Genomic DNA, 24,334 nt, shown 5'->3' on the forward strand with positions numbered 1-24,334 from the left:
TGTCAAAACTCCTTGAAGCCCATGTCACCTGGTGTCTCTCTAATTTCATCGAGAGCTCGGGCTTCCTTGAGTCCAACCAGGCTGGCTTTAGGCCGGCCCACTCCACGGAAGCAGTCATCTTGGCAGTTATGGATACCCTGAGAGAGAACGCAGATGCCAAGAGACCGCAGGCTCTGGTTCTCTTGGATCTGTCTGCCGCGTTCGACACGGTGGATCATGACATCCTTCTCCACCGTGTCGAACAAGCCGGCATTCGGGGCATGGCCCTCAAGTGGGTGGAGTCATTCCTGACGGGAAGATCACAAGCCGTGCGCCTTGGTCCCTTCACCGCAACCAAATCCCCTATCACTTGTGGTGTTCCCCAGGGCTCTTCACTCTCCCCGTTATTATTTAATCTTTACCTGCGCCCTTTAATTTTCTCCCTTCATAACTGGGACGTCAGCGTCTTTAATTATGCTGACGATTTGCAGCTCGTCTTTCCACTTGATTCTCCTCAGGCGACTAACAACTTCCATGCCGCTATGATCCATATCCATCAATGGATGAATCAGAATCAATTGAAACTCAATCCTGGAAAGACTGAGCTACTCCTTCCTGGTTCCAGTGCCGCTTTTTGGGGTCCGCAGTTTTGGCCTCCTGATTTGGGCTCCCCCCCGACACCTCTCAAGAGCGTCAGGAGTCTGGGGGTGACAATCGACGCCGAACTGTCACTCAAGGCCCAAGTGGGTGCCACGATTTCTTCGTGTATGTTCCAACTCCGAAAAATCCGGAAGATCAGGCACCTACTCCCACATGCGGCCCTGTGTCAGGTCGTCATGTCCCTTGTCATATCGCGCCTGGATTTTTCTAATTCCCTTTACCATGCTCTCCCACGATTCCTTTTACACCGTCTTCAGGTGGTACAAAACCAGGCAGCCCGCCTCATATTCAAGATCCCTAAGTGGCAATCGGCGAGGCCTCTGCTCCGCAGGCTTCATTGGCTGCCAGTGAAGGAGAGAGCGGCCTTTAAGATGGGCTGCTTGGTATTCAAATCCCTTCACTGTCCTTGTCCTGCTTTTCTGAAATCTCGGATCATCCTGTATCAACCTGCTCGTTCTCTTCGTTCAGCTTCCCATCACTTGGTTGTCACCCCCAAATTTAAACTTCATAAATTTGGAGGCCGTCGTTTTGTTCTTCTCGCCCCCAAGTTTTGGAACTCCCTCCCTTTGATTATCAAATCCAGCAACTCCCTCGTTCAGTTCAGGAAACTCCTTAAGACTTTTCTGTTCACCCTTTCTGAATAAATGTTCCTCCGCTCATTTACATGTCCCTTCAGCCAGCGCCAAGAAACCTTCGGGTGTTAGTGCGCTTAACAAGAATCATTTAACATAACATAACATAACACTCCAAATAGTTAAGCAGTGAAACCACCACACAACAAGATCTCACACCAGGTTAGAAAATGGAGCTTAAATTAACAAAATTAAAATGACAAAACAACAAAATCCAATCAGTTGAACCAGAGATATGAATTTTTAAAGAACAAACAGAAATTTAGCACCTAAAAACATAAAGTGCCAACCACGGCTAGCTGCTCGCGCTGGACCAGGTCAAAGTCAAAAGTTCAAGTCAACCGCAATGGAGCACATGTTTGATACAGTCCCACATTTAGTCCCGCTGAAGTTTTAACTTCTCAAGTTTTGTGCCAAGAGTCCCTTTTGCGTTAGAGAGGGCTGCGATGAGCAAGAAAAGCACTTCGAATGGCAGTTGGTATGCTGCAGAGAGCAGGACAGTAGTCGCGGATTGGCAGAATGGGAGCTTCGCATTTTGTTTCCCTGTGAACTGTTGATGCTGCTGTGCAAAGAGGCAGTGCAGCGACTCACACTGATTTTCAGTGTGAGCGATGTAGTTCTGTTGTGAACTGGCCCATTTGTGGTCACCAACAGCCCAAACGTTTGATTTAAAGGGCCTGTGAGCCACACAAGGTGACCAGGACATGAGAGGCAACACTTGGGGGGTCAGGTACATCTTCCCCATGCAAGAGGGCAGCAAGTCAGCACAGCAGGGCAGCAGTTGTTTTAGAGCAACAGACCAGCAGAGAGACAGTCTTTGTAGCAGCACAGAAGTCTTTCTTCTGTCCAGAGTATCCACAGGTCACGAAGTGTGCTCAAGAGCTGGTGTCTGAGGTCCTTTTTTTATACATATTGGTGTCTTTGAAGGAGCGAGAAGCTTCTAGAGCATTCCTTTGAAGTGCACCAATGTCCTGCCTTCTCCGCTTTTTGGATTGATTTGTCCCCTGCTGTACTGGGTCTAGGGGTGCTGGCCTAGGCTCCCTCTGCAAGGTCACACCCAAACATTATTCCCTTCACCCCTCCTGATTTCTGAAATTTATTTTTGTTGGCATTAGGACTCTGCACTTTATCACTGCTAACAAGTGCCAGGGTGCTTGCATTCTCTTTTAAACATGGTAACATTGGCTTACACCCAATCCGCACATTTCATTTACTTTTAAGTCCCTAGTGAAGTGGTACTACATGTACTCAGGGTCTCCACAGTACATACTACAGGTGGGCCTTCAGTAATTATTGTTCCACCCATTTAGGTAGCCTATTAAAACATTGCTCAGGCGTGCCATTGCAGCAAGTGTACAGATGCCAATTCCACCTTGCAAAAGAAACTTTTTGCCTGGCCTAAACCTCCATTTTTAATGCATATAAGTCACACCTACGGTAGGCCTAAATTGCCCATAGGGGAGGGTGCATAGCATTAAAAAATGGGACATCTGCTTTTAAGTTTTACATGTCCTGGTACTGAAACACTCCTTCATGTATTTTTCACTACTGTAAGGCATACCTCTCCCAAAGGATAACATTTGGCTACCTTTTTACATTTAATAAGTGCTAACATTTGGTTGGTGCAGGTAAAAATGTCATGTTTGGACTCAAATAAATTGCAATCTAAAATCCCCCTTAATGATAAATTTGGATTTTTTTAATCACAATTTGGAAAATGTCCCTTTTAGAACGTTGGTATTTTCCCTAAACATTCTGAGGTCTTCTTGGAGTTTTCAGTTTCCTGGGCCTGTTAATTGCTTCTTCTTCAGGAATACATATTGGTCCAGACAGTAAACAATTGGACATGTGAATAGCTGGGAGAGGGCAATCCTGCCAGGATGGGAGGGACATAGATGTTCCCTTCCCCTCTTACATTTCCAAGGGCTCCCTCCAGCTCACTCACAAAAGAACTTGACACCAACCTTTTTTCTCCCTATAGTTCTTGGAGCATAGGCACGGGAAGAAAGGGGAAGGAAGGAACTTTCTGGAACCAGACATGGGGTTGGACTGGAAGTTTCCCCCACTTCAAAAAGTGGTACCTGAAATATTGAACCTCTTGAGCTACTCATCAGTACACTCTTGGACCTGTATAAGACTTCAGAAGGACTTCTTGGTACTTCAGAGGACTGCCACGCTGTTTGAGACCTGCCTTGTTTCTCAGAGAACTACCTTGCTGCTATCAGAGGAATGCCCTGCTACTTGAGGCCTGCCTTGTTCTTCAGCAGACTTCCCTGTGAGTTGAGGCTTGCCTTGCTGCTTGAAGGAGAGAGGACCCTCCTTGAACCCAGGGCTACCCGAGTGACTCCAAGGGTTAGTTGGTTGACCTCCTGTTCTGCACTACAGGGACACAACAAGCTCCAGAGTTTCCCCTTAACTGCCCAACTGACCTGCTGCAACTAGCCCTGCCTGGACATGAAACTGGACCTGCCTGGACCTTCAATTGGATCTGCCTGAGCCCTGCTGGTGTCTGCTGGAGTGAGTTCCTGGTCCCCAAATGGTGCCTCCCCAGGTCCTAGACCCTTGGCTGGCATCAGTTGAGCTCCTCCTGTGAAATCCTGAAGTTTTAAAAATTTTCAAGAATCTCGTTAAAATTATTGCAGTTTTAGCGACAGGAAAATGCCGCTAAAACGGCGATAGTGGGCTTGCTAATATGCGTTATAGAATTCCAGTAGAAGCCCAGGTTAGATGTGCAGGACTCCTGCAGCTAAAACGGAGATAATTTTAATGATGTTCTTGCTCATATGCCCCCGAGTTTCTTATTAGGGTTTTTTGGTTTAGCTGAACAATGCAGCTGTCTGCTCGTTGTATTATTATTATGTTTTTTTATCATAGACATAGAGTATATTTTGGCTGTACCCAGAGGAATATAATCCTCTCTCCACATGCTGTTGGCTGTTTGATGTTTTGTTCTGCCTCCTTTGGAGTGTTTGCACTGCATTGCACCAGGGCTGTCACATCTCAAAAATACACAGAATAATCACACAATATGTTGTTTACCTCATAGATTATGTTAATACAGAAAGCATACTTTTTTACTGCAGCAGGTGTTTTTGTGATTTATTTAGGACTCAAAAGCCAGGTCTAGGGAAAAGGGCACTTCCTAGAATTCTTTGGCTGGTTCAAGTTTGAATTGGGCCCCGTTCATTCAAGGGCTAAGATAGAGCCAGAAATTCAGCTTGCACCTTACTTGGCTTGTTGGCATCTATGTAAGTTAAATACTTCAAAAGAAAACAAAACTAAACTAGCATCTTGTATCTGACATGAGTCAATTTGAGATATTCTGTGGCTGCTGACAGAGAGATGTATATGATACTGCTTCATTTTTTGTCATATGTATTTTAACAAGCTCACAGTGGTGTGAACTCCATGGATGGACAAAGTCAGCAACGTTTCCTAACATTGTTTGAAAGATAGTGAAAACGAACTGCCTAATTTTCTTCTGCAAGACATCACTTGACACAGGGTAGGTGGAACATACAGTTTGATGAGCAGTGGTTATAGGCTTTTAAAAATTAAAAGAACACTGATAAAGTGTTATTTTTTAATTCTATGCTCATACTACTGGGACAAACGTATTAAGTGTGACTTTTGAAGGCAAGGCGTATGCTCCTAGGCAATAAAGGCCTGGACTACTTTCGGGCTGACATTCAGCATTAGTTGATATGAATTTTTAAAAACAAGCATTTGCAATGCAATAGGTCTCGCATTTACGTGAGTTTGAGCTATTGGCATTGTAAATGGCAATGCCTTTTATTTATGTATTGGTTTTTAAAACATAAATGAAAGGCTTTGTCATTTACAATACCAATAGCTTAAACTCGCTAAAATGCGAGACCTATTGCATTGCAAATGCTGGATGAATTTAGTATTCGGCCTAAAACCGGAACGAACAGGCACTTAGCTAGTCAGCCATTAGAGTTACAAAGGGGGGAAAATGCGGCCAACCAAGTGGGACAGGGGAGACAGCATTGAAGTAATGGGTTTTGCATTACATAGAAAGCGTTTCAATATCAGAACATTCGCACCCGTTCAAACGCGCTTTTTATTAGCTTGTCGAAATAAAACAAAGAATAGCGAGAGATGCTATTTGTAGTAGCAAGTTCCGACACCAGGGTATGCACTTTTCTATTGTCACGCTTTTCAAACAGCGTGAGAACTTGAAATAAACTAGTCTTTAACACAAGCAGGGTTACCAGCTCTTCCTAAAACATAACAGAAATTATAAAACATACTTTGCACAACTGTAGACAGCCTTCCGCTCATTGTAGAGATCACGCACTGGCACTCAGATGAACATTCTGATCGCAAATAAATGTGAAAACCGTTTAAACCACAAAGAAGTAAGTGAACCTTACCTTGTTTGCACGACTGATCATCCGTGAATAAATCGCTTAACTGCATTTGAAATACGCATATTAAGCACACGCTGAAAAGTTTGCTCCTACCTTTTTTAAAATAATGTGAACATCATTTAAAACACGTTCTTTAATTGAGCGTGTACCGTAAATGTGTAAAGTAAATAGGTCCATGCCACAAATAAAACTGACGGAGGCAGGGTATATTCGTAAACTTTCCTTAAACTTACACTAAGAAGTTCACGAAATACTCATGTCCTGATTCGCTAAAAGCACTTATGCAAACTACACAGTGCACACTAACGTGCCCCACAGGCAAGAATCCTTAGCATAAAGGAGCAAAAACAGGGAAACTCTCAAAATGCACATACATCCTTGATTAATACTGGGGTTTTATTGTGAAGATGAGTATAAGGAAATTAAGCAAATGTTCCCCATTGGCAACTCTTTATCATTACATAGCACCAGGAGGCCTTCTGGTTGGTAATGCATAGCATAGCTTTGGGTGTAGTGCTGAGGAGGGCTCCCTACGGTAGATGCACTTCACAATCAGCTGCTGTGAGCACTGCATAGGAGGGAGCATGGTGTACCCTAAAGTTGTGCGGGATGGCGAGGCTCCACATCACATAATGGCGCTACTTGGAGACCACAGTATGGCAGTTTGTGGTGCACTTTGGCATTAGCCAATAGCGTGTGGAACAACGCGCAACCAACAGGGTTAGTTGTGCATAGCGATCAAGGCTCGAGTCGGGGTACCACGCGGGTGGACGGCGTCCCCCCACTTATTTTAACGTATTTTACAGGGTGGACGCCGTCCCCCCTGACCAAAAGCTGGACTGGACAATGATGGTGTTACTTACTGCACCGGCGCACCGCCAATCTCCCAACCTTGACCTCGCATCCTGCTTCCTCCTCTCTCCACCCCTCCCATCACCCTCCCCTGCCCACTCACTCGCTACCCATCTCATGCTCCCTCTCCTGAAGTCTGTGCCCCGCTCTCCCCTCTCACAGATGCCCCCCCCGCGCTCTGTTCGTGACCTGCTCACGCCCCCCCCTTTGAGCCTTCACACTTTCTTAACTACGAGGCGCGCATCCTTTCCCCATTTCTCGTCCCCTCACTCCTCTCTTCCCGTGACTTCATTCACCCCCATACACCCAGGGGCGAGCTGCTACTGGTGCAGTGGCACCGGGGGCCGGGCCCACTGAAACGTGATTATTACTGTATTTCTATGTTTTTTTCTTTTGTGACGTCACTTCCTGTCGTGACGTCACATCCTGTCTCTGAGCGTCCCCCCACTTCTTTATTTAGGACTTGTGCCCTGATAGCGATGCGTGAAGCTTTAGTGCAATGACTGTACAAAAATGCCCCCTGACTGGTAGCGTATAACATATCATGTGACTTTGTTTTGCGCACACTGGAGAGACAGAGAGGTGTGAGTGTGAGAGTGTGTGTGTGTGTCAGTTATAAAATGCACATTGCGTCCCAGGCTACTGGCAGAGCGTGGAGACATAAATGCCTCTTATAGTGAATAGTGACATTTTCCTTTGGTTCAGTACTGCTTGGTGTAGTCTAAAACCGAGCGAATAGGGTAGAAGAAACCAGTTATGGCCATTGTATAGTGTTGTTTTAAGAGCACAGAAGTGTCCCTAAAAGTGTATCCACCAACAGTGCAGATCGAAGTGACAGTCACTATGGAGGAACTCTTACCTCCTCCAGCTCCTGTCACAAGGACCACTTTCCCATCAAATCTCAGCAGGGTTGCCATGCTGCTCTTGTCGGTCACAAGCCTCCTCAAATAATGACAGCAGCGACCAACACAAACCCGATCAAAGGAGCACTGGTCCAGGACGCACAATTTTTCTTATTGCGTTTCAAGCCTCACTCTGACAAATTAGACCAATCGGTGCCTAATATGATGAAAGGCGCACCTATGACCCCAACCGAACATGCTCAGACAGGAATAAGTTGCCGATTGGATGTAGAGCTGTATTAGATGGGCTGAACAGTGATTTGTAGTTAAGTATGCAGATAGTGGCGAACTTGCTCAGAGTAAGCGAAAACATGTGCTCCTTATTGCGTTCCCTGTTACTGGAACTTCATGCGCCCGAGCTGCAGTGGAGGGAAGGGGGTGCCAGTCAGTGAATAGTGTACAAAGATGTGTGACCTTCGTCTCCTTGCTTGGTGCTACCCCAGCGGCCGCCGGGCCCGGTGCCCGCCTCTTCCCGGGTCTAATGGCGGCAGATGTTAGGAGAGCCAGAAGCGAGCAGGCCCCCAGCATGGGAGGCTGGTGAGAAGCTCCGAGCACGCAGAGGCGAGCAGCCCTGCCCGACTGTGACGCTTGCAGCTACCAACAGCATGGCCCATTAGCACAAACTGAGCCTGGCCTGCACAAACTGGGGCTTCTGGTCGCCTTTTTCAAAATTATACAAATAAGGAACAACAATCACATGCCGTTGTGTGTAAACATAAAGTTCAGATGATACATAAAGGTATAAGCAAAATAGACACAGAAATGAATTAAAAGATTAAAAAAATTATATTTTAAGTCCCATAGTTATGTTATGTTATTATTATAGGGCTTCTATAGCGCACGGCTACTCCAAGGAGTGTCCCGGCGCTTTGTACTATCAGACCTAGAAAGGAGCAGACAAAACATAACAATGAAAATAGAACAATGAAAATAGAGACCAGCAGTCGCAAATCCTAGATCAAGGCGGGTAGTCTCTAACAGGTAAAGAGCCAGGTCTTTAAACCCTTCCTGAACGCTAATAAGTTAGGCGTAGAACGCAGGGTCAGGGATAGGGAGTTCCACAGCTGAGGGGCCAACAGCCTAAATGACCGTCCTCCAATGCGGGCTTTTTTTATACGGGGAACTACCGCAAATGAAAGGGACTCCGATCTCAAGGATCGTGCTGGATGGTAAAAAGTAATCCTCCTTTGCAAGTATTGAGCTCCCGTGGCATGCATGGCTTTGTGGGCCAGCGTCATAGCCTTGAATATTATCCGCTTCCGGATGGGGAGCCAATGAAGAACTTGCAATAAGCTCGAGGCACTGGCTCGCCTATGAAGGCCGAAGATGGCTCGCGCGGCCGCATTCTGGGCCACCTGTAGGCGTTGTAGGAGGTACTCCGGGAGGTCCAGGTATAAGATGTTAGCATAATCCAATCTGGATCCAATGAGGGCCTGAACTGTTGTTCTTCTATGTTCCTCCGAAAGTAACGGAAAGAACTTTCGGAGCATCTTGAGGATGCCAAAACATGTTCCAGTAAGAGCCAGCACCTGGGGTTTAAGTGTCAACCCATTATCAATTTTAACTCCCACGTTCTTGGCTGACTGGGATGGATGAGCTGGGGGGAACATGTCGGCGGGCCACCACCCGTGCCAATCCGGAACAGATGGATATCCGAAGAAAAGTATCTCCGATTTGTCTGAGTTGCACTTGAGGCTGTTCAATTGAAACCAATTAAAAACAGCCCCAAGGCAATCAATAGTTAGAAACAAAGATGCGGTGGGGGTTGTTTAAGAGAGGGCGTCAGTCTAGCCAGAGAAGTAACAATGTTAGTACATAACACAAGTGGCATTCATTAAGATCTCGCGGTGCCTGCATTCACGTGCGCTTGATCAATGAAGGTGCATGCCAGCTGGGGGTAGGGGAAGGCATTCACACACGCTTGATCAAAGAAGCCGCGCCAGCTGTGCACGTCGCGCGTGCTCTTGTGCATGTTCTAGCAAGCTGGTCGCCGGCAAAGTAGCACTTCTCAAAGCAGCTACTAAATGTCTCTCCGAGCAGCGCATGCGCGCTGACTCAGCGAGACCTAACAAACCCCTAGCACGACTGGCTATGTCAACCTGCCGAAGACCTGTGAAAAGACATCAATTCTCAAAGCATCCCTCAAACTGGTTGCATTTATGTGCTTACTGTGGGGTTACTCAAACCTCCATGTCTGATTTTTGAGCCACCCATCTTAGTTCACAAGATGAAAATAGTGTGGGTAATTTGGTTTGATCACTGTTTAATAGTGTTTGAAACCTGTCTTAGCGCGCCAATGAATCACAAAACATAATTCAAACATGACTAGAAACTGCCCTCACCTTTCTCCTGATACTTTCATAGAGGCAGCGTATATGGAAATTGTCTCTATCCCACCTAACAATGATTATTCATCCTTTGCCACGTTGATCACTGATCAATTAGACACAAGTTCTGCTTTCAATGAAAGTTGTATCTTGGTTTGCAGATTTACTTGTATTTTAAAAAATACTACAAGAGTGACGAAACAAATCTGGCAAAAAGATTATTATTCCAACTCTCGAGACAAATACAAACTCAGTTAAATAAATGCAAGGCAGCAAATAAAGAAGCCCATTATTTTTACTGTAGCAACTACTAAAGGTATAACATAAACAAAGAAAATATATTCAAATACTCAGAGTAACCTTCATATACCACTTATAGATCCTAGGAGCGGCCCGGTGCAGATAACAGCGGTGGGGTGGGATGGCGTGGCGGTGGACTCGACAGACAGCCACCATGTGTATTGTGTATTTAATATCTATGTTCAACCTCGAACAACTTTAGTTCATTTCTGTGGTATGCAATGTTGCACCAATGCAGACAATATGCAAATACTATTTTGAATGTACTGCCCTTCAGGGAGACATCAATATGATATAAAAACTCCACTAATTGAACTCAGACAGACAGAGGTTCATAGTGAAACCGCAATTAATTTGGACGAGTAACGTCTGACTGGTGGATCATTGTTCCTGTTGTGAAAAGTCAGGGGGTAAAATTCAATAATAAACTGGATATGGCACAGCAAATTTTGCCACTGCAAGTAATTTTCAGATAAGGATATTATGCACACTCATGCCTCTGCTTTCCATGGATGTCCATCAAACAGCAGTATCCATCATAATCATATCTAAACTAGACTACTGCAATTCACCCTAAATTGGTATAAACCATTTCTTAATCCACTAGCTTCAGTCTAACTTAATCCACTAACTTCGGATAAGTGCCCGCCCTACATCTTAAAAGACTGCCTCTCAGCTATCCCGGCTCCGGCATGTACCCTTCTAAATGACTCACTGACTTCCGGCGTGGTCCCCCTTGCATTTAAGGCAGCAACGGTCATACCGCTTTTGAAAAAACCTGGGGCAGACCCTACCTGTAATGCAAACTATCGACCGATTTCCCTTTTGCCATTTTTGGCAAAGGTATTGGAGGCTCATGTGGCAAAATGCCTTTCCAACTTTATGGAAGAAGCTGAGTGTCTTGACCCTCATCAGGCGGGATTTCATCCCGCCCACTCGACAGAGACAGTAGTAGTCTCGGTTCTCGACTCGCTCCGTGACAGTGCAGACAAACATTCCCCTCAAGCTCTGGTGCTCCTGGATCTATCGGCCGCATTTGACACGGTCGACCACACCATCTTGATCGACCGTGTCACCAGGGCCGGCATCCGGGGCTCGGCAGCCAGCTGGTTGAAGTCTTTCCTTGAGGGCCGTACTCAGGCAGTCCGCATGGGTGACCTGGTGGGCACCACTCAGACCATCACATGCGGTGTACCCCAGGGCTCTTCCCTGTCACCTCACTTGTTCAATCTCTATACCTTTCCACTCATTCAGGCTCTTAGAGATAAACAGGTGACAGTGCTCAACTATGCGGACGACCTGCAGCTACTTTTCACAATGGATAACTCTGATGCCTCCATTTCTACCTTCCTATCTACCTTGAGGTTCATTCAATCATGGATGGACCAAAACCATTTGAAGTTGAACCCAGGGAAAACGGAGTTGGTCCTCACAGGAGACAGTGCTAAATATTGGGGCCCGCACTATTGGCCGTCAGAAATGGGCCAAGCACCAATCCCCTCTACCTCTGCAAAAACATAATAGTGACCTCTCCCTTAAAGCACAGGTAGGTCAGGTAGTCTCTAAAAGCTTCTTCCAACTTAGGAAAATTCGGAAGGTCCGCCATCTTTTTACTCGGGAGGCCTTGATACAGGTGGTGATTGCCACTGTGATCTCTCATTTAGACTATGCGAACTCGATATATCTGGGCCTGCCTCTGTACCTTCTGAAACGCCTTCAGATGGTGCAGAACCATGCGGCCAGACTGATTTTAAATCAGCCTAGATGGCAACCGGCCACCCCACTTCTGACAAAACTCCACTGGCTCCCTGTGGCTCAGCGCAGTACCTTCAAATCTGGATGTATGATTTTTAAAGCCCTACACGGTAAATGTCCCAAATTCATCGAGAGACTTATTATAAAATATGCCCCTGTTAGACACCTGCGCTCGGTCAATCAAGGCTTACTTCAGATACCATCTTTTAAGCGCAAGCGCACGGGCGGTTGCAGATTCGGATCTCTGGCCCCACGGCTGTGGAACACCTTCCCCTTGGACATCCGGCACTGCCCTGACCTTCTGTCATTTAGGAAAGCCTTAAAGACCTGGCTTTTCCAGCAAGCATTCCAATAAATCTCGGTTGCCCGTTTCTCTGGCCATACCCTCTATCACTGACAGCGCCAAGAAACCAATTGGTGTTAGTGCGCTTAAGAAATTTCTTTTAACATAACATACCATAACAGTCTATTCAAACCAAGCTGCAAAACGAGTTCTTCTAGTTCCTCCCTTTTTATCGAGCTTCCTGCTTGTTACATCTTCTCCAATATCTACTGATCAAATCTATAATCCAATTCAAGATTCTATTTTTAGTTCATAAAAGATTCTGCAGCTCTCACGCCCATGGCTATTCCCAATAAATTTAAATATATGAAACCATCTATATTTCTCCACTTTGCATCACCTCTTCTGTAAAGGCCCTCAGTATTTGTAAAACAACAATAGGATGTAATTCCTTCTCTTATCAAGCTTATAAAGCCTGAAATTTACTTCCTCTGCCCCCAAGATCGAATGTTTCAAACATAGAACTCCGAAAGAACCATAACACGTTTTAGTTTTAAGACAGACAGCAATGCATTCCTTTCCTTCATCGTCAAAGGACATCCGGGTGACTATGCTCTTTACAAAAACCTATAACATAAGAAAAAACAACCCTAAAACAACGTAACATGACATAACAGGGTCTATTTATGAGAATGTCAGGCAGTGCAGTGCAGCAAGTCACCTTGCTGCGCTGCACTGCGTGACAGGGAAAGGGCAGTATTGTGCCATTTTTAAGGCAATATTGCACATTCCTGTCTTTTCCCCTGTACTGGAGCCCTTTTAGCAGCCTTCTGCCAATGCAGACCTACGTGCACTATACTGCGAAGGTGCCTGAGCTGCATGCAGGATTCATTTTGTGGAGGATTTCCTGCGCAAAAACAATCATGAGAAATATATATTCCTCTTTCTGAGTACTGCCGAATGCAGCACACATAGAAAGACAAAGTCAAAAGGAGAAATAAAGATGTTTCTCCTCGTTATGCCTCACCGGAGAAAGCATATCTTTTTGGCACATCCCAGGTCCACCAGTTCTGCTAAATCTGGGAATGCATCAAAAGCCATGGGAGGTACGTGGGAACCCCCACGCAACACCCATGTATCGCCTTCCCAGGGCAGAGTAAGGCAATGCAGTTGTTTGTGCTGTGTTGCCTTACTCCAGATTGATGGAGCCTCTCAAGGCTACGCAAAGTGGCCTTGCGTGGCTTCATAACTCACATGTAAGGTTTGTGTCAACCTTGCACCGTGCTGCGTGGAGCAAGAGCAACGCAAACTGGTTCATAAATGGATACCAAGGCATCCATTAGGGAGCAGGAACTGCTATGCCATTCTTTCACCAAGATGTGCTTTTGTGAGATGGAATGAGATTCAGAGGTAGGGGCACTATTATCGTCCAAGCATAGATAGAAGGTAGAACTTCAAACAGCATTTCCTCCTTGCTCTCACAACGACTATTTCATTGCATTTAACTTTAAAATGCAAATTTCTGAAAAATTGTTTATGAACAACTATTCTAATAATATTTCGTTAGAAATTACAAGTGGTCTTTCAGTGAGTAGTGAGTGAGCGTGAGTCTACGTGTGTGTGCATGCCTGGGCGCGCCTGTGTGCATGTGCAGGTGCATTTTATGAGTCTTTGGTGTGCTTACTGAACGGTATGTGTATTTTTGTCTTTGTTAGTTTGGTGTAGTTGTTTTTTTTGTCTGTGCATCTGCAGTTTTGTGTGTCTATTTCAGCATGCGTTTCTGTTTGTGAGTGTTCGTCTATATGCATGTTTTTGCATTGTTGCAAGTGTAAGTGTCCGCATGCCTGGGGCGTGTACGTGTGTTGGTGTCTAAATCAGTGTATGTGTGTAAACGTGTGCACATGTGCATGTGTGTAAGTGTGTGTGTGTGTGTATATATGTGTGTGTGTGCACGCGTCCGTGTCTCTCTATAAAACACAGGTATCGGTGCTAGGGCGAGTGCGTATGCTTCTGAGACTGTATTTTAGAGGGCAGGGGCACCGAATGCCCTTGAGAAACTGAAGCTTGTTATTCCCTCCAGTCCCATCAGGTTGTTATTAGAACCAATGTCATCCACTAAAATAACCACAGATAGCAATTAGTCTGTTTTTCCAAAATAAACCTGAATGAACATTGCCAGCAGGTACAGGTAGTTCAAACAATAAGGTACCTGACAAGAGCCAGCTCTTTCAGTCGGCTTTCACCGAGGCTGTGTGTAAACAGAGGTCTGTTAATCCTGGTGTTTGGGGTCTGATCCTACCCCCCCCTGGCAACTAGTCTGCGTTTGCAGGGACATTTTAAGAATTTTTAGGGCCCTGGGCCAAATGTATTTTGGGGGCCCCTGTTCAGAACAACTTTGAATTTAAGATCTAATTACAGCTTTTTCATGCACGCTTTTGTCAGGTCACTGTGGGTGCGCAGGCACACACTACCAAATTCTAATGTATTGACATCTAATATTTAAGGATAGTGAGTGATCTGTGTTTTCCCTGTTGTAATACAGCAGCAGCTCGCTAATATTTCTGCAAATAATCTGTTATACCCTCTCATTTCTCATATGTGAGGTCCTATTTTGATCTGAAAGCAACTTTTTTATGGATGTTGCATAAAACAAACACAATATTTCTCTGCAAAATGTTTGTAATAGACTCCCACACATCACTCACATAAAACATAAATGAAAGGGAAACCATATTTAAAACAATCTGTTTAAGAATTTCCAACGGTCAGGACAAGACTTCTGCAGAACAGAGCTGACTCAATCAGGGGGCCCCCTAAAAGGCTGGGGCCCTGGGCCAGTGCCCACTTTGCCCATGCCTTAAAACGTCTCTGTGCGTTTGTCTGTAGGGTGATGTCAAGGCTTGCTTGTGCAAGGTCAAGTCTGCATGGGAGACAGCACATCCTTCGGGATCACAAAGCTGTGAAGCCTGGCGTTATAATGAGTTTATGAAAGTGTCAGTGCTTCCGGGTTAGAAAACACTGACTTGCAATGTCCTACTAAGGTTCAACTTTGTCCTTTCATATCTTCCTCGGGTCAATAGTTGGTTTGGTACCCAAAGTACTCTGGCATCTGCATGTGCTCCTTATTCCGAGTCGTGAGTTGGTGGCCCGAAATTACATATCAGAGGCTGAATAGAGCATACGAGGGCCCGGCTCGGCTCCGATTGATTTGAAGATAGGAGATTCGAGGTAGCAGGGCTGAGTTCTTAGATGCATTCGGGAATATATGAGAGTCGAGAGTAACTCATGGTCTCGTGACTACACCTTAAGAGCGGGTGGCTGCTCCTTTACGCTTCTTACGGCGAAGGACATCCCATGCCATTGGTGCTGGCAGAGTCGGTAGCTAGGTTGAATAGAGATGGGTGTGCAAAACTTGATGGTATTCTGGAAAAGGAATTTCTCTTGAATAGAGTGCTCAATGCATTATAGTGAACCACACACGGCTGCACTTTATTTCGCAATGCATGTTCAGTGCAAGCAAATTGTAATTGTGGGTAACATGTACGTGGCTCTATGTGGGTCTTTTGAGGTTACACAGTATGTAGAATGTATTCCATATTCAACTGATATGTAGGGACATGGTCTTCCAAATAGAGGCGATGTAGAGGGTTTTGCTGCTGTCATGTATTGAATGTAGCAAAAAAAAAGACAGAATACTATACAAACCAGTTTCAAACCATTGGTCACAGGAATTTTATTGGAGTATTAATTTCCAGTTTCTAGAAGTAGTAAAATCTGTTTACTTTGCTTGCACTGCTCCACCAGGCTAAGGATACCGCCATCATTTTTAGCCCTGAATTTTTTATTCTTCATATTTTTGAAAGTGTTTGTACATTTGTCATTTTTGCATTTTGCTTTTTCATGTTAAAATATTTTATTGATCTTCTAACAATATTTAACTCTGCAAACAATCGTAGACCCTTTAAGAGTTATCATGAACCCTCAAAAGTCTGCGAGCCATTGGTGGAGGAATCGGTGTGGCACTTTGTTCAAGAGTGAAAGTCAGGGTTGAGTATTGTGGGAGCAAAACTGTAACCCAAAATGTAAACACCCCAAAATGTACTTAATTCATTTCTCCCACAGGATGCCAGATAGAAAACAGTGTTAAACCTCAATTTAGGGAGGCAATGTGTCCCCACCATAAGTCACCTACCCAGTGGTCAAGATAGCTCAGTAAACAATTTTAAAGAGCAATGGACTCACTCAATAATTGAATTCAAGATCAATAAAATGAGGGTTTTGTGCCGAATTCAAAAAATAAGCACAAATAAATGCCACAAAGGCTCTCAGAATCAGAGTTATACAGAGTACCTAAAAATCAGAAATGATTTAAGTCCCAAATGAAATAGTAAACAGTCAGGCAGCACCTCCAGTAGCTTCAAGAAAAGCTAACAATTCTTTCTCACTTCCAAAATAAAGGTTTTTTTCCTATACAATTCCATAATGGTGTGAGCTAAAGTCAATTTCTGTAGTAAATCAGAACATGAGAATAATAAATGTCATTAGCTTAACAAACAATCACCATCCCGTTAGCATCTCTCTTTAGCTCTAGAGCTGCAAATCTCTGTACTCCCATCTATGTGCCTGCGCCGCCCACACAAGAAGGGAGTCAAAATCTGCGACCACCCCACATAGTAGGTCAGCTGAGGACGTCCAGACTCCTGCACCTAAAAAGCCTAAAGTCCTTCTTGTCTCTGGGCTGCTGGTGTCTGCCAGAGAGGGTCCCCTAGAAGAGACTGATCTCCAGGAGGGGCAGCGGGAGCAACAAATCTGGCAAAAGCAAAAGGAGCGCGGTTGCAATGAGCTGGAGAGCCAGAAGACGAGGTTGAGGGTCCCACGAGGCCACAACGCCACAAGAACAGGGCAGAGGAGCGGACCGAAGACAATCGCACGGTCTTTGTGGGCAATCTGCCGGTCTCCTTTACTGAGTCTGTCCGCTTCTGCTCGGTTGCCCATGCAGAGCCCACCTCCAATCGCAAAGTAGCTGCCGTTCAGCGCCAGGCAGGGACTGAATGGCACTGCGGGCACTCGGGCATGGGACGAAGGGCCGGTGTCTCAGTGCACTCTGTGGGCCAGCTTTTTCCCTCTTTACCAGTCCACAGAGAGCACTGACAGGTAGAGGAAAGCAGCTTCGCTGTGCAGCCTGCCATTCAGCGATGATCAACTGTGGCCTCTTCTTGACCCCCTGCCCTGCCCCACCAAGCAATCATGCTGATGGTGGGCTGGGGAGGGGTGATTGTGTGCCAGAATCGGCCTCGCAGGGGCCCAGGTGTTGCTCAGGCCTATGAGCCATTTTCACCTCTGCCCCCCTGGGGCCCAAGCAGCCCAGAAACAGTGTTTGCATTAATCCTCGCCCACAGCCCTTCTCATTCAGGGCATAGTGGGTGAGGAATAATGGGTCTCACTATGGGGGCCAGGTGATGTGGGGAACTCGCACCATCTTCACCTTAGCCTCCCCCACCCCCATGAATGGCCCAGCAGCTGTGTTTTTTGCTTTATCCCCTCTCCTGCCACGCCATTGCCCTGAGGCAGTGAAGGGCTGGGGAGGGCTGAGTAATTTACAAATAGCTGGGGCCTCGCTGTTTTCAGATGCTCCTGCGCTGGAGGGCTGGGGAATAATTTGGTAATAGAAAGGGGCCTTGCTGTTTTTCAGGAGCTCCTGCGCGGGAGGGCTGGGGAATTTTTTTTTAATAGAAAGGGGCCTCGCTTTTTTCAGGTACTCCTGTGCTGTAGGGCTGGGGAATAATTTGGCAATAGAAAGGGGCCTCGTTGTTTTTCAGGTGCTCCTGCGCTAGAGGGCTGGGGAATCATTTTTGAATAGAAAGGGGCCTCCCTGTTTTCAGGTACTCCTGTGCTGGAGGGCTGGGGAATAATGTTTTAATAGAAAGGGGCCTCGCTGTTTTCAGGTGCTCCTGCGCTGGAGGGCTGGGGAATAATTTGGTACTAGAAAGGGGCCTCGCTGTTTTTCAGGTGCTCCTGCGCTGGACGGCTGGGGATATTGTTTTAAGAGAAGGGGCCTCGCTGTTTGCAGGTGCTCCTGAGCAGGAGGGCTGGGAAATACTTTTTTTAAGAGCAAGGGGCCTCGCTGTTTTTCAGGTGCTCCTGCGCTGGAGAGCAGGGGAATAATTTTTTCATAGAAAAGGGCCTCACTGTTTTTCAGGTGCTCCTGAGCTGGAGGGCTGAGGAATCATTTTTCAATAGAAAGGGGCCCCGCAGTTTTCAGCTGCTCCTGCGCTGGAGGGCTGGGGAATAATATTTTAAGAGAAATGGGCCTCACTGTTTTTCAGGTGCTGATGTGCTGGAGGGCTGAGGAATGATTTTTTAATAGAAAGGGGCCTCACTGTTCTCAGGTGCTCCTGCACTGGAGGGCTGCAAATAATTTGTAATAGAAAGGGGTCTGGCTGTTTTTCAGGTGCTCAGCTTGTAGGACATTATCACCTTAGCCCTGTGTCCTTCCCAAGAACAATATCCTCCCACTTACATTCCTTGTGTGTTTCATGAAAGGGCACGCCTGCGAATGTGGGCCACGCCCGCGAATGTGGGCCATGACTCGCAGATGTGGGCCACGCCCTGCAAATGTGGTCCACTTTTTTCATCAGTGCCCGGACCAAATTGTGATCCCAATCCGACCCTGGCACCAGGTGCACCCCAAGCTAAGAGCATCCACACCTATGTTGTCTTCAAGGAGGAGGCAGCAACCGGCTTGGCACTAGCCTGCAATGGGGCCCAGGTGGAGGGTGGCTTCAACATCCGAGTGGACCAAGCCTCTGGCAGCCACAGTCACGACAACCGATGCTCAGCATTTGTGGGCAACCTACCCTACAATGTAGAGGACCAGGTTCTGCATGACCATTTTGCTGAGTGCAGGGAGGTAGCAGCTGTGCGGATCATTCACGAAAGGGAGACTGGAGTGGGCAAGGGCTTTAGATATGTCCTTTTCGAGGAAGCAGATGGCGCTCAACTGGCCCTAAAGCTGGACGGTTCAGTGCTGATGGGCAGGAAAGTGCGAGTGAAGTGGTGCGTTCAGAAGGACTGGGCACCTCGTACTGGACTACAGAATTTCACTGGTGCCAAACACAAGTTCGATTCTCCTTGAAAAGACGTAAAAAAACGTCCTGTGTTTAAACATGCAAAGAAAATGGGGAGCAGTAAATCCAAAACTGTCGGGCACCAGCGTGTGTCTAAGACAAAATCATAGCTTTATTTGCAGTGCTGTTTTAGTCCAATATTCTTCTAACTACTGTGATTTTTTTTCTACCGAAAAACGGATATGTAAAGTTAATTTGCGAATGAGCATGCTGTATGTGTGTGGGCAAAGCTGTCTAGATGTTTTAAACATGGTATATTTTTTTTACCAGAGACGTTGGGTAATTACATGCATTGTTGAAATTTGGGAAAGGTTTAAGGCTATGATTAGGAGCATAGATAGTCTCATCCCTAATAGCCAAAGTTAAGACTAAAATAAAGGTACACTCAATACTTCAATGTCCAGTCAGAACTACACCTTTGAAAAAGATAAGAACTCTCATACACAACTGTTTTTCCTCGTCTCCCGGTTTGTGTTTCTTTCACCCTCCCCCATCTCTTTCCCTCTTTCATTCTCTGTCTACCTCTCCTGCTCCTATCCCCTCTCCACTGAATATCTCCCGTTGTCTGCTTTTCCCTTACGTATAGGTTTTTAACGCATGTAACTAAGCTCCAGCAACTTGTAACTATGCTCTGAAACTGTGTAACTATGTAACTTGTAACTATGCTTAGTAACAATGCTCGTCCTCATGTAAAGCGCTCTGATACCTCCGGGTCTAACCATCACTATACAAAACTTTTCAAATAAAACAAATAAATAAATCCCAATGCTTTGAATAATTATTCAACATCCCCTATGCTAATATCATCCGGGGGGTGTTTGAACAAATATGAAACCTTTAACAATATGACCTTCTTTGAATGAACAGGACTAGTGAAAGAATGGAAAACAAAGCAACATGTTTAGTACTACATCTGCACCATAGAAGATTTAACACCAGCAGGGCAGCTAGTGCAGTGGAAATTAACTATTATGATAACAGCTTGACTCTGCTTTGCAAAGCATGTCAGCAGAGGATGTATGCAGGGGTGAAAGCAGGAGTGAGTGACAGAGACGGAAGTCATCGTGTTCAAAGTGGAGCTTTACACAGATCGTTGGCTTAACCAAAACACATTAATAAACCCACTTCTCTACTTCCTAACTGATCCCTTTTTGCAAAGTGCCTACCTGTGGATTTTGGGCCCTATATTAGCCAGCACCTGAGTAAACCTAGCAAAAATGTAAATTTTTAAAAACTAGACACCCAGCGAAATCCAGGATGGGGTGATGTTACACAGAATCCCTTGCAAACCTCAACATTTGTAAAACAAAAAACATTTTCCTCACATTTTTGAGATGGAAAGTTCTGGAATCTATAGGAGGCCTCAAAATTCCATCCAGCATTCCCCCAAGTTTCCAGATAAAAATGGTATCTCACTTGTGTGTGTAGGCCTAGTTGCCGTGACAGGAAATGACCCAAAACGCAACGTGGACACATCACATTTTTCCAGTGAAAACTGACCCTTTTTTCACCATGTGCCTAGTTGTAGATTGTGGGCCCTATTTCAGCTGCCACTAAGCGAAACCTAGAAAACCTGTACATTTTAAAAAATAGACACCAAGGGAAATCTAGGATGTGGTGACTTGTGTGGCTCTCACCAGGTCCTGTTCACCAGAATCCCTTGCAAACCTCAAACTTTGTCAAAATAATACATTTTCCTCACATTTCTGTGATGGAAAGTTCTGAAATCTGCGAGGAGCCTCAAAATTCTAACAACCCAGCACTCCACCAAGTCTCCCAATATAAATGGTACCTCACTTGTGTGGGTAGACCTATTGCCCACAACAGAAAATGGTACAAAACATACTATGGAGACTTCACAATTATCGATCACCAAGAGACATAGTTTTGCAAGGGTGTCACCTGCGCTTTCTGTTCTGGGGCTAGGTGGCCATATAGGAAAACCTACCAAACCTAGACATTTCGGAAATCTAGAGACCAGGGGGAGTCCAGGGAGGTGTAGCTTGCGTGGAACCCCCAACATTTGTTTACCCAAACTCCTCTGCAAACCTCAAATTTTGCTTAAAAAAATTACATTTTCCTCACATTTCTGTGTGGGATAGTTGTGGGATCACAAAATTTGCTACCACCTACAATTCCCCCAAGTATCCCGATAAAAATGATATCTCACTTGTGTGGGTGATCAAAGCAGAGGCAGCCTAAAAACTTATGATTAGAAGACTACCCTTTTGGACCAACTATACGTTTTTAGGTTCTCTGTTTTGGGCACCCACAAAAGTGAGGTATAATTTGTATCTGGAGACCAAGGGTAATACTAGATGGTGGGAAATGTTTGCTGCTGTGGTGATCCCACAACTTTTCTACACAAAAATGTGAGGAAAGTGTGAATTTTCAGCTAAATCTAAGGTTTGCAGGGGATTCTGGGTAATAATACGCTGAAGGATCCACGCAAGCCACACCGCCAGCCAAGTGTCATCCATGTATACCACCAGCCAAGTGACAGTTCACGCACACAGCCAGCCATGTGACAGTCCACACACACCGCCAGCCATGCTGCAGTCCACACACACCGCCAGACATATGCCATCACCGCAGACGGCTAGCCAAGGGACAATCCACGCACACTGTGAGTCAAGCGCTGGTCCACACACACTGCCAGCTAAACGCAAGTCCACACACACAGCCAGCAAAATGCAGGTTCACACACAGCCAGCCAAACGCCAGTACACAATTATCGATCACCAAGAGACATAGTTTTGCAAGGGAGTCACCTGCGCTTTCTGTTCCGGGGCTAGGTTGCCATATAGGAAAACCTACCAAACCTAGACATTTCGGAAATCTAGAGACCAGGGGGAGTCCAGGGAGGTGTAGCTTGCGTGGAACCCCCAACAATTTTTTACCCAAACTCCTCTGCAAACCTCAAATTTTGCTTAAACAAATTACATTTTCCTCACATTTCTGTGTGGGAAAGTTGTGGGATCACAAAATTTGCTAGCACCTACAATTCCCCCAAGTATCCCGATAAAAATGATATCTCACTTGTGTGGGTGATCAAAGCAGAGACAGCCTAAAAACTTATGATTAGAAAACTACCCTTTTGGACCAACTATACGTTTTTAGGTTCTCTGTTTTGGGCACCCACAAAAGTGAGGTATAATTTTTATCAGGAGACCAAGGGTAACACTAGGTGGTGGGAAATGTTTGCTGCTGTGGTGATCCCACAACTTTTCTACACAAAAATGTGAGGAAAGTGTGAATTTTCAGCTAAATTTAAGATTTGCAGGGGATTCTGGGTAATAATACGCTGAAGGATCCACGCAAGCCACACCACCAGCCAAGTGTCATCCATGTATACCACCAGCCAAGTGACAGTCCACGCACACAGCCAGCCATGCGACAGTCCACACACACCGCCAGCCATGCCGCAGTCCACACACACCACCAGACATATGCCATCACTGCAGACGGCTAGCCAAGGGACAATCCACGCACACTGTGAGTCAAGCGCTGGTCCACACAAACTGCCAGCTAAATGCAAGTCCACACACACAGCCAGCAAAATGCAGGTTCACACACAGCCAGCCAAACGCCAGCACACACAGACCGTCAGCCGAACTCCAGTTCACACACACACAGAAACCTTCGTTAGTGACTAGTGTTTTTCTGACCTTTTGGAGGCGAATGAGCCTAAAAATATCACTTGTCTGCCCCCGAGGGCCAACCCTTGCCTAAGGTGCTGCTCCCTGACATGTCCACAAACATATCTTTGTACTTAGTAGGCCTGGACAGTGAACTCCGCTCCGGTTGTGGAGTATATGGAGTTTTCTGCACTCTACAGAGCAAACGAAGTTCAGAAAACTCTGCTCTGCTTAGTGCAGCTGAGTATTTTCCCCGCTCACACTCGCCAACGGTAGAATTTCTACACAAGCGGCAGGAAAATCAGCGGAACAACAGTTTGCACTGTAATACACCATTTGCGGAGCCCCGCTATATTTTTTGTCACTTCGTGGAGTTCCGCGTAGTGAAACTCAATGAACTCCGCCCAGGCCTGGTATTTACAGTGGTCTGAACTATGACAATATGTTGTTTTTAATGATGGTACTATATTACTCAGTTATTAGTGAATCTCTGTAAAGCGCTCTGATACCCGCAAGGGTCATGTTTGTGCTATATAAAACTAATAAAATATAATAAAAATAAACATGACTATTCAATCAGCAAAAAACCTCAAAGATATTCAGCAATCAAGTATTGGGCCGACTTGCGGTGAGCCCTGAAGTAGGTCAGGCAGTATGGGCATTAACAGACACGTAGTTGCACCTGTTTCCACTCACAGGCCCAGGAAGACACCTCACTCCTGTTGCTCAGATATGAATTTACCTTAAAGAAATGAAAAAAACAAGAGGTGTTTGGCAAAACAGGAACAAGCTGGTTTAATTAAACACAGCGGCCAGGAGAGTATCAACAGCGCTGCTTCTGAAGGTCTCTCGTATGGAGTATTGTACATCAAGTGATGTACAATAAACTAATTCTGCATTCTTGGAAAAGCAACTTAGTTGTAAATAACAAGCACAGTCATCTGAAGGGGACACACGTGGCTCTCGAGCTCAGAGAGAGCTAATGTGGGCCAGTGTGAATGTGTGCAGATGTCTGCTTCGCGGAGTGCGTGATCACTATGTGTGGTGTGCATGTTGTGTCCTGATTGCTTGAGTGTTCCTAACTATATGCAGCATCTAGTTTTGTGGTATTTTGGGGAACACGTGCCTCTGGTCAAACGTGCTTTGTTGGGGACAATTTCCTTGGACCTGTTTGTGGTGCAACTGCCTCTCTGTGGGATAATTCAGGGTTTTACCTGGGTGTGCATTTCGCTTTGGTCTAAGTGAGATCCCACCTGTGACCTGTCACTCGATTGGCATGGGTTGCGGTCGCAGGGCCTGTCTGTCCACATATCTGTGACTGGTAGTTGATGTGGAGGTAATCTTGGGTGAATCTGCCAGCAATAAAATTAGTTTGTTAGAACTCCTACAAATAAAGTATCGGTCATTGAAATAATTTTTACCGGCATCCTCAGTATTGTGCATACGGTTGTCATAGTTGTAATCGATATTGTCTTTACTGATATT

General features: G+C 45.6%; 1 pseudogene; it reads left to right on the plus strand.

Moving 5' to 3' along the window:
• Positions 1-19,321, plus strand: part of LOC144769398 (RNA-binding protein 34-like) — a 41,566-nt pseudogene extending 22,245 nt beyond the window's left edge.
• The last annotated feature ends 5,013 nt before the right edge of the window (positions 19,322-24,334 follow it).

This window comes from Lissotriton helveticus, chromosome 7, assembly GCF_964261635.1.
Source record: "Lissotriton helveticus chromosome 7, aLisHel1.1, whole genome shotgun sequence".
NCBI lineage: Eukaryota > Metazoa > Chordata > Amphibia > Caudata > Salamandridae > Lissotriton > Lissotriton helveticus.